General features: G+C 36.6%; 1 non-coding gene across 1 annotated transcript; it reads left to right on the plus strand.

Moving 5' to 3' along the window:
- The first annotated feature begins 1,839 nt into the window (after positions 1–1,839).
- Positions 1,840–1,946, plus strand: LOC111827787. Its single transcript, XR_002831514.1, has one exon. It is a non-coding gene; the product is annotated as a U6 spliceosomal RNA (small nuclear RNA).
- Positions 1,947–18,693: the final 16,747 nt, after the last annotated feature.

The following is an 18,693-nucleotide window of genomic DNA, read 5'->3' on the forward strand; positions in this document are numbered from 1 at the left end:
ATTTGGCTGTCCTGAGTGATTAATTGCTGTAGTCAGAAGTAAATATCCCGTGCCACATCAAATTTCTTCATATGTCCTGTGTGTCCTGCATTCACCTACAGATATGTATATATGGCAACTGAGTGAAAACATACTCTCTCCTACCCCCACTTCTCTTTATCACACAAAACAATTCCAAGTGAGTGCATATTCCCGGACCAGTAGAGTTGCAAAGAGGAGAGACTTTATGTGTTACAAAGCTTCACAATTTTTAAAAATTTTTAAAAATTTATCTTTATTGTTGAAAGTATAGCAGATGTCCCTCTTTTCCTCCCTTGCCCCGCCCCCGCACCCCATATCCCCTGCCCAACTATCACCATACTATTGTCTGTATCCATGAGTTATGCATTTATGCATATAAGTTCTTTCATTAATCTCTTCCCACCCTCCCCTCCCCCTTCCCTCTGAGATTCTGAAGTCTGTTTTATGCTTCTATGTTTCTGGATCTATTTTGTTCATCAGTTTATTTTGTTCATTAGACTTCACATATGAGTGAGATCATGTGATAATTATCTTTCTCTGATTGAATTAGTTTGCTTAGCATAATAATATTCTCCAGGTCACTCCATGCTGTCTCAAAGGGTAAGAAATCCTTTTTCACAACTGCATAGTATTCCATGGTATAAATGTACCATAGTTTCTTTATCCACTCATATACTGGTGGGCACTTAGGCTGTTTTCAGATATTAGCTATTGTAAATTGTGCTGCCATGAACATAGGGGTGCATATATTCTCCTTGATTGTTGTTTCAGGATTCTTAGGATATATTCCTAGAAGTGGGACCATTGGATAAAATGGAGTTCCATTTTTAATTTTTTGAGGAGAACTCCATATTGTTTTCCATAGTGGCTGCCCCAGTCTGCATTCCCACCAGCAGTGTACTAAGGTTTCTTTTTTTCCACATCCTTGCAAGCTGATTTGTTGATGGTAGCCATTCTGGCAGGTGTGAGGTGATGCCTCATTGTTTTAATTTGCATATCTCTGATGATTAGTGATTTTGAGCATTACTTACACCATACACAAGAATAAACTCAAAATGAATAGAAGATCTAAACGTAAGTCAGGAAACCATAAAAATCTTAGGCAGCAAAATCTCAGACATCGCTTTTAGCAATATGTTTACCCCTACATCTCCTAGGGCAAAGGAAACTAAGGGAGAATAAACAAATGGGACTACATCAAAATAAAAAGCTTCTGCACAGAAAAATAAACTATCAACAAAATGAAAAGGGAGCCCACTGTATGGGAGAACATATTTGCCAATGATACATCTGATAAGGAGTTAATTTCTAAAATATGTAAGGAACTCATACAACTTAACAAAAGGAAAACAAACAATCCAATTTAAAAGAAATGGACAAAAGACCTAAATAGACACTTCTCCAAAGAGGATCTACAGATGGCCAAGAGGCATATAAAAAAAAATGCCCAAAGTCACAGAGCATTACAATTAAAGACATCTTATATTCTGAAAAAAATGTTTTGATCTGAAAATCTCCTTATCTGTGTTGTCAATATACCTTAATCAGAAGTTAAAAATCAATAGACTTTGAGCTGCCCCCTTGGGGAGGTGTGTGTGTGTGTGTGTGTGTGTGTGTGTGTGTGTGTTCTGTGTGTGGAAAAAGAGTGACTATTGAGTAACCAAAGCATAGATTGGCAGGGACTGTTGAGGCTTCTCTATATTCCCCAACCTTCCTGAAAATTATGTGGGAAATATGAAAGCAAACCTGGCTAAGTTAGTAGAAAGGAAGTAATTTCTGATCTCACTGATCTTACGCAGTTAAAAGATATTCTGTCCCGTGCTCGCTTCGGCAGCACATATAGTAAAATTGGAACGATACAGAGAAGATTATCATAGCCCCTGCGCAAGGATGACACGCAAATTCGTGAAGCGTTCCATATTTTTTTAAAGGAGGCAAGAGCACACAATGGAGTCAAGACAGTCTCTTCAATAAATGGTGTTGGGAAAATTGGACAGATACATGCAAAAGGATGAAACTCAACCACCAACTCACACCATACACAAAAATAAACTCAAAATGGATAAAAGTCTTAAACGTAAGATGGGAAACCATAAAAATACTAGAGGAATCCACAGGCAGCGAAATCTCAAACATATGCCAAAGGAATTTCTTCTCTGATAATGCTCCTAGGGCAATGGAAACTAAAGAGAAAATAAACAAATGGGACTACATCAAAATAAAAAGCTTTTGCACAGAAAAGGAAACCATCAACAAAACAACAAGAAGACCCACTGCATGGGAGAACATATTTGCCAATGATATCACCGATAAGGGTTTAATCTTCAACATTTACGGGAACTCATGAAACTTAACAATAGAAAGATAAACAATCCAATCAAAAAATGGGCAACGGACCTAGATAGACACTTTCCGAAAGAGGACATACAGAAGGCCAAAAGACATATGAAAACATGCTCAAAGTCAGTAATTATACGAGAGATGCAAATCAAAACTACAATGCGGTATCATCTCACACCTGTCAGAATGGCTATCATCAACAAATCAACAAACAAGTGTTGGAGAGGATGTGGAGAAAAAGGAACCCTTCTGCACTGCTGGTGGGAATGCAGACTGGTGCAGCCACTGTGGAGAACAGTATGGAGCTTCCTTAAAAAACTAAAAATGGGCCCTGACTGGTTTGGCTCAGTGGATGGAGCGTTGGCCTGCTGACTCAGGAGTCCCAGGTTCGGTTCCGGTGGGGGGCATGTGACTTGGTTGTGGGCACATCCCCGGTGGGGAGTGTGCGGAAGGCGGCTGATCAATGTTTCTCTCTCATGGATGTTTCTGACTCTCTATCCCTCTCCCTTACTCTCTGTAAAAAATCAATAAAATATATTTAAAAAAACACAGCAAACTAAAAATGGAACTCCTATTTGACCCAGTGATCCCACTTCTAGGAATATATCCCAGAAACACCAATCAGAAAGGATATATGTACTCCTATGTTCATAGCAGCACAATTCACCATAGCTAAGATTTGGAAACAGCCTAAGTGCCCATCAACAGATGAGTGGATTAAAAAAACTGTGGAATACTATGCTGTGGTAAAAAAGAAGGAACTCTTGCCTCTTGCAACAGCATGGATGGAACTGGAGAGCATTATGCTAAGTGAAATAAGCCAGTCAGAGAAAGATAAATACCACATGATCTCACTCATTTGTGGAATATAGAGAACAACATAGACTGATGAACAACATAGACAGAGAAACAGTAATCAAACTATTAATCCCCAGAGGGAAAGTAGGGGAGGGAGGGGGCAAGAGGAGGAGATCAACCAAAGGACTGGTATGCATGCATATAAGCCAAACCAATGGACATGGACAACAGGGGCATGAGAGCATGAGTGGGGTGGGGGAGGGGGGGTTTAATGGGGGGGATGAGGACACATTTGTAATACCTTAACTAATAAAGAATTAAAAAAAATAAATACAGTTCCTCAAGTTGTGAACCCCCCCCCCCAAAAAAAAAAGATATTCTGTCCCTTCCTCCTTATCTCCTCCTGCCATACTGAATGACTCTGCAGGCCACATGTTCTGAATGATGTGGCCTGTGTCCCCTCTTGAATGAGAACTTTCCTAGGGAGGGACCCCACAAGAATAGAAAATTAAACTTGTATTGCATTAAACCACTGAGATTTGAGGGCCTTTCCATTGTATTAATTACTCAGACTAATAAGGGTAACCAAACCCTCAATTTTTAAATGTTAAATGCTTGAATTTTCAAACATATCAAAGCACTACATTTCATAATTGAAATGAGAGATTTTGACATCTATTTATCCATTCTTGTATGTACCTGTGTTTCAATCAGCCTTTATTCAAAAAATCAAATGTGTACATGTCCAGGCAATCCTGGTCAAACTGGAAGGGATGGGGAAGCATCTTTTGAATCAGTTCAAGGGAGGCCTCATATGTAATTGCATTCATGACACCCTTCTTCCCTCAGTAAAACTGACCACTCTGTTCTGGGCTCCCCATTGAACCATTTCATCTCAAATAAGGGAAACCAACTCTACATAATTTATTCAGAAAAAAATGTATATGTTAAATTATATTAGGTAGCCCATGCATCCTTTGTGTTACAGGAAACATTTACAGAGGCTGCACAGCCGAAACGAATGACCCAGATCACATGGTAGAACTAGTTCAGCTGAGACATTACTGCAGCTTCCCTACCCGGAGACCCTCAGCTTCTGCCAGCTGACAATGTTGGCCGCTTAAAGGTACTTCTCCACCCTCTGCTGCTCTGGAAATGAGAGCTGCCTCCGTGCACACAATGCTTGGTTCTTTTTCTTCACGACCTTCCTCTTCCAAATCTCGCCTGTATCATAACTAAAGAATGAGGCTGGACAAGTGAGTAAATGGATTCCCCAGACAGGAACAGGGAGCAAACAGTTTGGAAAATTTCCCAAACACATGAGAAATGCTCCGGGGCTGGATGGCCAATTTCTACTACAGCCGTGCACATCCTGTTACTGTGGACTGTCACGGAGGTAATAAACAGTGATTGTCTGCAGCATGAATGAAATAACAAAGAATGACCAGGAACTGACGCACCCAGTTATTGCTATTCACACACAGCATCGTTTTAAATGACACGAGTGATCGTACTGGGTAGCAAGGCCGTATGGCTCCCCGGAGTTCAGCGGAATTATGATTTCAGTCCCATCCAGTTCAATAGCAATCAAAGCCGGAGCTGCAGAGCATGAGCCCCCACTGACACGCTCAGCCCCATCCTATGGACCGAGAACAGCTCAGAGCCTCAGAGGACACTGGAGAAAACTGACTGGGCTTCCACTATCAAAGCGAAGTGGGGAATTAGAGCAATTTTCCTGACACTCCAGGCAAAAATGGGTGGTTTGCCTGGATTATCTAGGTCACTGCCTCAAACTCTTAGCTCCAGTTGCCACCGGGTAACTAACTCAGAAATATGCTCAGGGTAAAGGCAGCTTCATTCCTAACAATCCCTTTTTCACTGTGTTTCCATGTCCATGATTTCTGGTCACATTGATCCGGGCTGGGTTTAAAAGAGCAACCCTTTGGAGATGGATTAAAATGCCACAGACTCTTAACTTGCTATTATGTTGAAGGCAGAATGTGTCAAACGAAATGATAGAAAATGAGGAGCCGGTTCCCTTTCAGGCTGACTCCCAGGATTCCCCCCTGATTATGAGAGGAACGGATCCGCCGCAGTGATATTTAGGTTAGTGATGCTGTTATAACAAAGTGTGTGATTTCGGTTAGTCTCTGTGATGCCAAGGGAATTGCCGGGTCCTTGCCTCCTTCTCTGCCGTCTCCGCTTGGCCCCTGTGGCTGACTCAGGGCACTGTTAATCGACACAATTAAGAGTGAAGAGTGATTTATAAGACCCAGGGGAGCTGCTGGATGAGTGAGGGTTATGTACTGGGAGAAGGTTTCACATACTCCGCCATGCCTGCCTTCCCAATACCCCAATTCTCTCCATCAGTGAAAGCGAGGGCAAGGGGGGGGGGTGGTAACCAGCAGCATTAGTGCTACCAAAACCAGTGTCACTCATTTTATTTTTATGCCCTTAAACCCAAGCACTGTTTTAAGTTCTCATTTCTTTTTACAGGTAGGAATGTGGTTGCAGACTTACCTAGTTCTTATCCATTTTCCCATTAGTTTGTTTCCCCCCCCCCCCTCATTATTCTCTGAAACTATATATGTAATAAATTACAATAAAAGTGTCAACAAAATCTAACATATTTTTTAGAATAATTTTTCTCGTGTTGAGAAAGGAACAGGATGCAATGAATAAATTTTTCTTCATTAACAAAGAATATCCATTTCCCATTAAGTTAGTGGGTTCTCAACCTTGGTGCACATTAGAATCACCTGGGAATCTTTTTAAAATCCTGATTTCTGGGCCTCATCCTCCAGAAATTCTGTTTCTTTGTTATGGGGTGGGGCCACATCATTAGTAACAAAGAAACAGAATTTCCGGAGGATGAGGCCCACAAATCAGGATTTTAAAAAGATTCCCAGGTGATTCTAATGTGCAGCCAAGGTTGAGAACCACTGCATTAAGTGAATTTAGCATTTGAGACACACAGCCCTTTGCCTTACAGCTCACTGTTGAAATTCTTACTTACCAGGCAACCACTTGATCCATCTAGCTTAACATCTTAACTGGGGAAATGAAAAAAGTCTGGAATTAAGTGGCTGTTTTTCACATGCAGAGTCAGAGAACAAAAACAGGGACCCACATCTGTACCAATTTTAGTTCTATAAGCCTAGCATCTCTTCTTGGGAGAGCCTCGCTCCCTCGCAAACTGCTGTTAAGTGGGATAATTATACAGTACCATGAGCGGGAGCATAATAACACTGTGAGTGTCCAAGGGTTTGAACAATTTGGACTGATTTTGTATGGTGTATAATTTACAATAAAGATTCAGAATGTCTTTTTTCCCCCTCTTTTAAAAGCAGCTTTCATCCTTTTACTTGAAGACATGTATTCACAGTCAATTTTGTTAGATAAATCTAAACATCTGCAAAACCAGAATCATTTTATTGGCATTTACAAATTACTGTCTCGGCCATTTCTGTCTGTAATTGGCAGAGCCCCAGAAGTTAGGTGAAGCTCACCCACATATAAAACCATGTCTAAAATTGATAAACAGACAGCAAGATCTTAATACAGTTGTTAAAAGGTTAGGCAACGTGAACGATAAAAATAATCTAAAAATAGTATGTAGAAATGCTGAAATGCTGAAATATATAAAATAATTAAATGAATGATTGAACTATACATAAGTTGTGATTATGGTGCTATAAAAACAAGGCAAATGAATTTTTTTAAAAACATACAACAATAAGCTTCACTCATGCACTCATTTATTCAGGCATTCAACAAACACCTGACTACACGGCTGAACCAGACACCGTCTTGAGTTCAAAGATTAGCTCTGGCAGCATATGCAAAAGACAAACATAGTAGCAATCAGTATTTCTATGATAAAATGGAATTTTACTTTTTCCATTGCTAATCAATTTATGTTAACTTTTCTTAAGTAACGATGCTCAAAGAAATCCAAGTCACATAGAAAATATAGTATACAGATGAAGAAAATGACTAGAATATTATACATCCTGTAATTAATTCACTATACTTTTGTTTTAACTAAATCAGAGCAACTGTTTTAGGTATAACTCACTTCTTAATAAACAAGAAACTAGCTTGCTGAATAACCAGTTATTGAAAACTTATTTTGCACATCAGATTTATCATTTGAAATTCACTAAGATTGCCTTCAATAATTGATGTCAGAATTATTACGTCGCATTATACATCTGAAAATACATTTCTGGAAATAAAGACTATCAACATCCTTGGAAGTTGTAATCAATAGTTAATGTTTCCTTTTTTCAAATAAGTTCTATGATCCAGAGACTTCAATGGAGTGTGATACACGAGCAGAAGAGTTGGAATTGAATCACATCATTTAATGAACCTGAAGAAAGTTGATAGCAGAAAAAAAAAGATGAGATAAATATATTTTTAAATATTTTATTAAATATTTTGGGTAAGCAAAAAAGCATAACGAATTATATAATAATTGTGGATTCACAACTGAGCTTAAAAATATTAAAATTGTAGAAACCTTCCTACCAATCGCTAATACATTTATTTTTTAAAGAAATATTTTTAGAGCAGTTTTAGGTTTATAGCAAAATTGGGTGGTATGCACAGAGAGTTCCTATATATCCCCTGTGCCCAAATATGCACAACCTCTTCCACAACCAACATCCTGCACCAGAGTGGAACACTTGTTGCAGTCTATGACCCTATACATCATTATCTCCAAAGCCCACAGTTTACATTCGGGTTTGTTATAGGTGTTGTGACAAATATGCAGACATGTTTCCACCTGTTTCCACCAGTAGAGTCATAACAGAGTTGTTTCACTGACCTAAAAGTCCTTTGTGTTGCCGAAACCGGTTTGGCTCGGTGGATGGAGCGTCGGCCTGTGGACTGAAGGGTCCCGGGTTCGATTCCGGTCAAGGGCATGTACCTGGGTTGCGGGCACATCCCCAGTAGATGTGCAGGATGCGGCTGATCGACGTTTCTCTCTCATCGATGTTTCTGACTCTCTGTCTCTCTCCCTTCCTCTCTGTAAAAAATCAATAAAATATATTTAAAAAAAAAAAAGTCCTTTGTGTTCTTTCTGCCTATCCGTACTCTCTCCCCACCCTGTGGCAACCACTGATATTTAAAAAAAATTATTTCCATAGTTTTGCCTTTTCCAGAATGTAGTATAATTGGAATCATGCATCACATAGCCTTCTCAGATTGGCTTTTGCAATTAGTAATGTGCTTTAGGTGGCTTCCATGTCTTTTTTCTTTTCTACTAGAGGCCCAGCACGCGAAATTGCGCAAGACCCAGGACCCAGAGTCCCGCGGCACGGCGGGACCCCAGACTCCGCCATGCCGCTACAGGACCCCAGAGACCCGCAGCACCTCGAGACCCATCGAGGCACCTCCTGGTGAGTCCAGTCGTTGGTCGTATGGCGTTACGACATTACCGCGTTACAGTGTTACGGCCACAGGCCTTTTATAATATCGATGTGGATGATCATGTCATCTGGGAACAAATACAGTTTTATTCTTTCCTTCCCATTCAGCATACCTACTATTTCCTTTTTGTCTTCTTGCATTAAATAGGACTTCCAGGATTGTGCTGAAAAAGAGTGATGAGAGAGGGCATCCTTGTCTTGCTTCTTTTTATAGTGGGAAAGCTTGGCATTTCTTACCATTAAAAACAATGTTACAGGTTTTTGTAGATATCCTATATTAAGTTAAGGAATTTGCCCTGTATTTCTGGTTTGCTGAGAGTTAGTATCATGAATGTTAGATTGGGCACATATTTTTTCTGCATCTATTGATATGATTATTGATTTTTCTTCTTTAACCTGTAAATATGATCAACTAAATTAAATGGTTTTTGAATGTTGAATTAGCTTGCATATCTAAAATAAATTACTCTTAGTCACAGTGCATAATTATTGTTATATACATTGAATTTGATTTATTAATATTTTGTTCAGGATTTTTACATCAATGTTCATGGGAGTTATCAGTCTGTAGCTTTATTTTCATATAAACTCTGGTTTTGGTTTTAGGGTAATAGAATGAGATAGAAACACTCCCTCTGCTAATATGTTCTGAAAAAGATTGCAGAGAACTGGTATAATTTCTTCCTTAAATGTTTAGTAGAATTCACCAGTGAACCCATCTGCACCTGAATCTTTCTGGTTTTGAAGGCTATTTATTATTGATTAAATTTATTTAATAGATGCAGTCTTATTCAGATTGTTTATTTCTTCTTGTGTGAGTTTTCGCAGATTGAATCATTTAAGGAATTGGTCCATTTCATCTAGATTATCAAATGTGTAGGCATACAGTTATTCATAATATTCCCTTATTATCCTTCTAATGAGAATTGGATTTGTAGTGAAATCCCCTCTTTTATTTCTGATATTAATAAATTGTGTTTTCTCTCCTTTTTTCTTAGTTGTCCTGGCTAGGAGTTTATTGATTTTACTGAATATTTTCAAAGAAGCGGTTTTTGGATTTGTTAATTTTTCTACTAATTTCCATTAATTAAATTAATTCTATCTCTGTTCTAACTTTTATTATTTCCTTTTTTCTGCTTATTTTGGATTTAATTTTCTCTTTTCTTTTCTAATTTTGTAAGATGAAAGCCTATATTACTGATTTAGGTAATTTTTCTTCTCCAATATATGGGTTCAGTGCTATACATTTTCCTCTAAATACTGCTTCTACTGCACATCCCTCAAAGTTTGATAAGTCGTGTTTTCACTTTCATTTAGTTTAAAATATTTTAATTCTTCTGATATTCTGTTTTTGACCTTTTTTGAAGTACAGTGGGGCCTTGACTTACGAGTGTCCCGACTAACGAGTTTTTCAAGATATGAGCAGTCTCTCTGCCAATTTTTTGCTTTGAGTTGCGAGCTAAAATTCGGGTTACTAGCCAGCTTCAGATACCCCACCGCTAGTTGGCGCAGCGCACGTTACAGTGAACGCCACAACATCAGCCCAGCAGTTCAATTCATTGTAATGGTGAAAATTGATTTGACATACGAGTAATTTGAGTTATGAGCTCCGTCACAGAATGAATTAAACTCATAAGTCAAGGCCCCACTGTATGTATTTTTTAATCTCCAAGTATATTGGCATTTTCCAGTTATCTTTTTATTGTTAATATATTTTATTGATTTTTTACAGAGAGGAAGGGAGAGAGATAGAGAGTTAGAAACATCGATGAGAGAGAAACATCGACCAGCTGCCTCCTGCACATCTCCCACTGGGGATGTGCCCGCAACCCAGGTACATGCCCTTGACCGGAATCGAACCAGGGACCTTTCAGTCCGCAGGCCAACGCTCTATCCACTGAGCTAAACCGGTTTCGGCTCCAGTTATCTTTTTATTGTTAATTTTTAGTATAACTTTATTGTGTTCTGAGAGCTGATATTATATAATTTTTATTTTTTAAATGTACTAAGTTCTATTTTATGGCTGAAAATGCAATCTATTTTGGTGAATGTTTAATGTGTGCTTGAGAAGAATGTGTATTCTAATGTTGTTGGAAGGAGTAGTCTATAGATGTCAATTATATCCAGTTGGTGGATGATGCCCTTGAGTTCAACTGTATTCTTACTGATTTTCTGGCTTCTGGAAGTGTCCATTTCTGATAAAAGACCCATTTAATCCTAAAGCTCCAACTATAATAAATAATTTATCTATTTATCTGCAGTTCTACCCGATTTTGCCTCACATATTTGACACTCTCTTGTTAGGTGTATACATGTTAGGGATTGTTAAAACTTCTTGGAACATTGTCTACTTTATCATGATGTGATAGCCCTCATTATCCCTGACGGCATTCCTCCTTCTGAAGTCTTCTCTATCTGAAATTGACATGCCTACTTCTCTTTACTTTTGATTAGTGTTAACATCATCTATTTGTTTCCATCTCTTTACTTTTGTATCTATGTATATCTTTATATTTAAAGTGGGTTTTTGTAGGTAATTTATAGTTGATTCTTGTTTATTGATCCACTCTGATAAACTCTTTTCATTGGTGTATTTACACCATTGATATTTAAAGTAATTAGAGATATAATTGAAGTATTATCCACCATATTCTTTACTGTTTTCTGTTGACCTTTTTCAGTGTTCTTACTTTTGTCTTAAACATTTTTTTTTCTTAGTGGCTTTAATTGAGCACTTTATATGATTTTATTTTCCTCCTTATCATATCAATTATCATAGTAATTTTAACCATTTTAGTGATTGCTCTAGAGTTTTCAATGTACATTTATAACTAATCCAATTCTACTTTCAAATAACATTATATCACTTAATGGATAATACCTGATACACACACACACACACACACACACACACACATTGTTGCTCATATTATGTTGAGCAAAATGTTAACTTTTAAATCAATTAAGAAAAATAAAAGTTTATAGTATTTACTGTATATTATTGGCTTCTTTGTCATAAATTAAATGACCATATAAGCATGGTTTTATTTCTGGTATCTCTAATCTTTCTCATTGATCTGTGTGTCTGCTTTTATGCAAATATAATACTGTTTTGATTACTATAGCTTAGTAATATAAATTGAAATTAGAGAGCGTGATCCCCTCAACTTTCTATCTCAAGATTGCTTTGATGATGTGGCATCTTTTGTGGGTCAATACAAAGGTTAGGATTGGATGTTATGGTTTTGTGAAAGATGCTGTGGACATTTTGGTCAGGATTGCATTAGGTCTGTAGATTGCTTTGGATAGTATGGATATTTGAACAATACCAATTCTTTCCATTTACTTGTGGCTTCTTCACTTTCTTTCATCAGTCTTTTGGTTTTCAGTGTACAAGTCTTTCACCCCCTTGGTTAAATTTAATCATAACCATTTTATCCTTTTTGATATAATTATAACTGGGATTGTTTTCTGAATTTTTTCTCAATGGTTCATTATTAGTTTATAGAAATGCAACAGATTTCTGCATATTGATTTTGTATCCTGCAACTTTGCTGAATTCATTCATTAGTTCTAACAGTTTTGGGGGGAGTCTTTAGGGTTTTCTATAAGGCATCCTTGTCTTGTTCCTGATCTTAGAGGAAAAGCTTCCAGCTTTTCATTATTGAGTATGATGTTAGCTGTGGGTTTTTTATAGAAAGCCTTTATTATGTTGATATTCTTTCCCATATATCCACTTTGCTAACAGTTTTATTTTAAATGGATATTGAATTTTGTCAAATGCCTTTTTGGGCATCTATTGAGATGAATTTATGATTTTTACCTTTGGTTTTATTAATGTGGTATGTCACACTGATTTAAGGATGTTGAACCATACTTGCATCCCTGAAGTAAATGAAGAGCTTGAACGTATGATCTTTTAATATGCTGTTATTGAATTATGTTAGCCAATATATTGTTGAAGATTTTTATAATTTTCTGTTCTTGTGGCATCCTTGTCCTGTTTTGGTATCAGGGTAATGCTGTCTTTATAAAATTAGTTTGGAAGTGTTCCCTTCTCTTCTATTTTTTTTATTAGTTTCAGAGGATTGATATTAATGTTTCTTTGAATGTTTGGTAGAATTCACCAGTGGAGCCATCTGGTCCTGAAAAACTGTTTATTAAGAACTTTTGACTATTAATTCAATCTTTCTTTAGTTATCAGAGTATTTAAATTTTCTATTTATTCATGATTCTAGGAATTTATCTATTTCTTCTAGGTCATCCTGTCTGAAGTTTTTAATTTCAGAATTATCACCCTGCCTCCAGCAATTCATCTATTTCAGATCCTGTTTCTCTCCCCACCCCCCTCTCCCCCCAAGCGCTTTCTCTAAAGGGGGTTCTTGCTCATAGTTTTCTGCTCTGGTGAGTTGTGGTATTCTGAACTGACTTCTCTGTTTCTTCAGTTTGGGGCCAATAATTTTTCCTTTGACATCACTTCTCTGCTGGAGGTAAGAGGAGTTGCTGATTTTTCTGTTTGCTCAGTTTTTTATTTGTTTTTAGGACAGAGTGCATATTTTTCATCTTTGGTAAAAAACAAAAACCAAAAATCAGTAATTTATTTATTTATTTTTTAATTTACACATGTGTACTTATATTTTACTATATATACATGAATTTCTAAGTAATTCATAGTATTAGTTTAGTTTTTAAACATTTTATAATTGATATGATACCTTAAACATTTTTGCATCTTTGCTCAATGTTGTGAAATTCATCTAGATTAATAAATGTAGCTGTATATTATTTGCTTTTATGATGACAATATTTCCTACTATATGAATAGAATATAATTTGTGTGCTTTTTTTTAGTTTATGGACATTCAGGTTACATTCAAGTTTTTCTATGAGCAACTTTTTAGATTTAGTAAAGATACCCTTAGAAATAGACATAACGTCTCCATGAGGCATGTTAGCATAAATAGATTACATGGGAGCAATTCATTTCAACTTCCACATTATTTTTCCTAAAGTGATCTTCTTGAGAAGGTGCTTATGGTTGAAGTGTCTTGCTGTTTCTTTTTTCGCATTTTTCCTTTCAAAACTATCATTTTCTCATTTAACAGAAACCTATTAAAATGGCTAAGGTAAATAATACTGACAATATCAAGTGCTAGTGAGATGCAAAACAATGGGCACTCTCATAAATTGCTGATAAATGCAAAATTATATAGCCAGTTTGAAAATGGTTTGGCAGTTTCATAAAACATTAAACATATACTTAATATATGACCCAGTAATCCCACACCTACATATTTATCTTGGATAAATAAAAACCTATGTTCGCACAAAACCAACACCCAAAAGTTGAGGCAGCTCTATTCATGATTGTCCCAAATTGGGAACACCTAATATCCTTTAATGGATGAATGAATAAAGAACTGTGATACAGCCATACAATTGAATATACTCAGCAACAAAAAGGGATACATTTAGTATATAAAACTCAAAGGCATTCGTCTAAATGGAAAACTATCTCAAAAGGTTATATACTACATGGATTCATTTATATAATAGTCTGCAAAACACAGTTATGTAGTAATGAAGAGCAGACCCGTGTTTGCTGAGGGTACAGTGAGGGGTAGGAGGAGAAAGGTGGCTACCAAGACATCAGGCAGCACTCAGAAGCTTTTGGCAGGGAGGGGCAGTTGCAACCATTTTGTTTCCTCACTGTGGTGGTGTTTACATGAATTCATACCTGTGTTAAAATTCACAGAATTGGCCCTGATTCGTTTGGCTCAGTGGATAGAATGTCGGCCTGGGGACTGATGGGTCCCAGGTTCGATTCCAGTCAAGGGCATGTACCTTGGTTGTGGGCACATCCCCAGTAGGGGGTGTGCAGGAGGCAGCTGATCGATGTTTCTCTCTCATTGGTGTTTCTAACTCTCTATCCCTCTCCCTTCCTCTCTGTAAAAAATCAATAAAAACATATTTAAAAAATTCACAGAATTGTACTCACAGAATGGTAAATATTTCTATATGTTAGTTTAAACCAAAATGAAAATGGAACTTCACCCTGGAGCACTGCTCTACACTATAAAATCCCCTGGAATACCACAATGATAGTTTGAAATAATGTAGTTTACTTAGAGGACCTCAATCACTCCAATGACCAGATAAGCTGACTTTATGCAGTGTATGTGGCTTATAATGCTTCACTTTCAACAAAATTTAGGAAGATCAAATCCTTTTGTTAGTTAGTTTGTTTTAAAAAAATTTAGTAATAGATCTTTACGTGGTTTTTGAGATGTAACAGAGGGAGTTCAAATAATTAAGCACTACAAGAAAATTCCTTCCATTCTCATCTACATATTATGTGTGAAAAGTTTCTTAGCTTTCAGGTCTATAAAAATGAAAAGGGAAAAACCCCCACATAGGAATAAAATTGATGCCAGGCCCTGTCTCCAGTAGAGCACCTATTTGTATTTGCTCATTCTTAATGTAACTGTCTGAAAAGTGTTTCTTAGTTTCCTTCATCCTGAATATCTGTTTCCTCAAAATTATCATTTTCTCAATCTTTTTCTCTACTTATATTTCAAAGTGAGCATTAATAAGAGGATTGGAACCTCTGTATGTGTTTATGGAGTTTGGCAGCTTTATTGGCCTAATGATTTGGATTGGGTCTACCCCAAAACAGATATGTTGGAGTCCTAACACTATCCTAGTACCTCACAGTGTGGCCTTATTTGGAAAGAGAGTCTTGATAGATGTATCAAGTTAAAATGAGGCCATGATGGTGGGCTCTAATCCAATAAGACAGGTGTCCCTATAAAAAGGGAAACTATGGACACAGAGAATGCATAGAAGAAAGCAAATGTGCGAAGACAGGGAAAAGATGGCCATCTATAAGCCAAGGAGAGAGACCAGGGACAAATTCTTCTCCCAAGGCCCTCAGGAGGAACAGACCCTTCGGACACATGGATCTCAGAATTCCAGCCTCAAGAGCTAGGAGATAATAAATATGTGTTGTTTTAGCTACCCAGTTTGTGGTACTTTGTTACAGTGGCGTCCAAAAAAAATACAAATAGGAAGCCCTGCATGTTAGCATCTTTACATCGTTCCTCTTTGGCTGGTTAGGTTCTACAAAGTACCTACAAACACCTGCTGGGAACTCAAGGGCCTGGCTGCCAGCATACTGAGAGCCGAATAAAGGAAGAGTGTTGGGTTCTCAGCATTTAGTGTTTTTCCACACTTACCCCAATTACAACTGAGCCAGGTGCTGCCCAAACCAGAGACTCTGTTATGATTTCTCCACAGTGTAAACCTCCAGCCCGCTGCCAAAGTGTGGGAAGAAGTTTGGGGCTTCTGTTTCTCATACATATTTCAACAAATCTCCATATATTTATCCAAATTTACCTCCGTTACCAGGTACCTGGTGTTGCTACGACTTGAGCCTTTTGAGGCAGGATTCTGCAGTATAAATAAAGTCATTTCTTGGCTTCATCCATGGCTAGCTTAGATTTTAGCTTCGTTTAAGGGCTGTTAATTTCATTATCGCAAGTATAATACTTCCCTTTTCCTCAATTTAAATGCTGTTGTTCCTGCTCCCATTTTTCTTATCCTAGTGCTTTCTTTTAAAATTCAATTTTATGCTTTCTTTTCAAATTCAATTTTAACTAGGAGTCTCAAGTTTAAATATTCCACATGCCCTCAGCTATACATTATTTAAAATATTTGATATATTTTTGTATGTGTTTTGAGTCAGGAGATATTTTTATTTTATTTTTTTAAATTTATTCTCATCTGAGGATATGTTTATTGATGTTAGAGGGAAAAGGAGGGAGAGAGAGAGAGAGAGAGAGAGAGAGAGAGAGAGAGAGAGACATTGATGTGAAAGAGAAACATTTTGATTGGTTGCCTCCAGTAGGTGCCCTAACCAGGGATCAAACTCTCAACCTAGGTATGAGCCCACAACCATTTTGGTGTATGACACAATACTCCAACCAACTGAGCCACCTGGTCAGACATATTTTTAGAATGACTACTCAGGCATATGGCTGAAAAAGCATATTGTAACTATAATACTTGTTTATGCTGATTAGAAGATATTAAAACGTCTTTGTTCTAAAATTTGCTTTTTTTTAAGGGAGCTAGATTTGACCTAATGATAATTATGTTAACCAGGGTTTGCAATCAGATGTGCTTATTTTACTTTAATATAGGTTGAATTATTACACAGTAAGATACATAGACATATGGAGTTACACTGATGTGGTAGAATAGTTTATATTGATATTGTTAGCGATAGGTGGAAACAGAATCTTGAAATGTGACTTCTATTCCAGTCTCAGCCATTTAATAACTGTGTGCTATTGGACATATGCAATTTATCTAAAGTTTTAATTAATTCTTTTATAAGATGTATAATTTAGTTACCAAAGCAAACATTTTATAGTTCTGTATTTTTAACTGAAACAATGGCCACCCTTCTTCATGCCTAAATTATTCTCTAGTATCTAAAATAGAAACATATATATTTACCTCAATTAGAAAGTAGCTTTCTATAACCGTGATTAAATAGTTCTCTTAGTTTATTTATTTATTTATTTATTTATTTATTTATTTATTTATAGTGAAAAACAAAACACTAACTAAATATCCCTTTCCTAACAAATATATAGCCTCAAGTTTCTTTTTACTTTACAGGGAACTCTTTTATTGTGGTATATACAGATAACAAAATTTGTTATTTTTAACAATTTTAAAGTATATAACTCAGTGATATTAAACACATTCATGTTTGCAATTCACTATCTAATTCTAGACCTTCATCACCCAAACAGATAACCTGTGTTAAGTGCTTACTCTCTATTCTCACCTCCCATGAGTCCCTGGCAACAATTAATCTTTTTTTGTTATGGGTTTGCCTATTCTAAATATTTCCTATAAATGGAATCATTCAATAGATGACCTTTTGTGTATGGCTTCTTCTATTTAGTATATTTTAAAGGTTCATTCATATTGTAACATATATCGGTACTTTGTTCCTTTTTGTGGTAATTTCCCATTTCATAGGCATATTATGTTTTGTTTATTTATTCCTTGATTGTTAGAATTTGGGTTATTTCTATCTTTTGGCTACTGTTATCAGTGCTGCCATGGACATTCATGTATAATTTTTATTTGAACTCCTGATTCCAATTATTTTGGGTATATACTTAGGTGTGGAATTGGTATGTAATATTGTACTAGTAATTCTATATTTAATATATTGAGGATCTGCAAAACCATTTTTGACATCAGTTGCACCATTTTACATTCCTATAAGCAAAATACTAGAGCCACAATTCTCCACATCTTCAGCAACACACGTCATTTTTAAATATTTTTATTATAATAATCCTAGCGGATGAGAAGTGCTATGTAACTTTGCTTTTGAGTTCCTTGATAACTACAATAATGTTGAGTATCATTACATATGCTTGTTGGACATTTATATATTTCTATAGAGAAACATCTTCAATTTTTTTGCTTTTCCTATTTTCTAAATTGGGTTGTTTTTCTTACTGTTGAGTTTTAATTGTTCTTACATATGTTAGATTCTAGACTTTTATCAGATATGTGACTTACAAATATTTTTCCATTCTTTGTATTATCTTTTCATGCTCTCACTAAAAGTTTCTCCTTAATGATCAGAATAAGTTATAACTTGCAACATATTCGATGAATTTGCATTATTTATTTAATAAGCATCTACTCCATTTCAGGCACTGGGCTAGGTTGTAGGGAATAAATTACAATAAAAATGAATAAAGAAACAATCAGACTGAGAGATAACCATTGACCTTCAGGAGCTCACAATATAATAGAGATGACAAAATGAAAAAAGAACATTACATTGTATTTTGATTAAAGCAAGCAATGGAAAGTGTGCCTGGCCCTGGCCGGTTTGGCTTAGTGAACAGAGCGTTGGCCTGCGGACTGAAGGGTCCCGGGTTTGATTCCCGATCAAGGGCACATGCTCCGGTTGCAGGCTTGATCCCCAGTAGGAGGTGTGCAGGAGGCAGCTGATCAATGATTCCCTCTCATCACTGATGTTTCTAGCTCTCTCTCCCTC

The sequence above is a fragment of the Myotis lucifugus genome, unplaced genomic scaffold (genome assembly GCF_000147115.1).
Source record: "Myotis lucifugus unplaced genomic scaffold, Myoluc2.0 scaffold_220, whole genome shotgun sequence".
NCBI lineage: Eukaryota > Metazoa > Chordata > Mammalia > Chiroptera > Vespertilionidae > Myotis > Myotis lucifugus.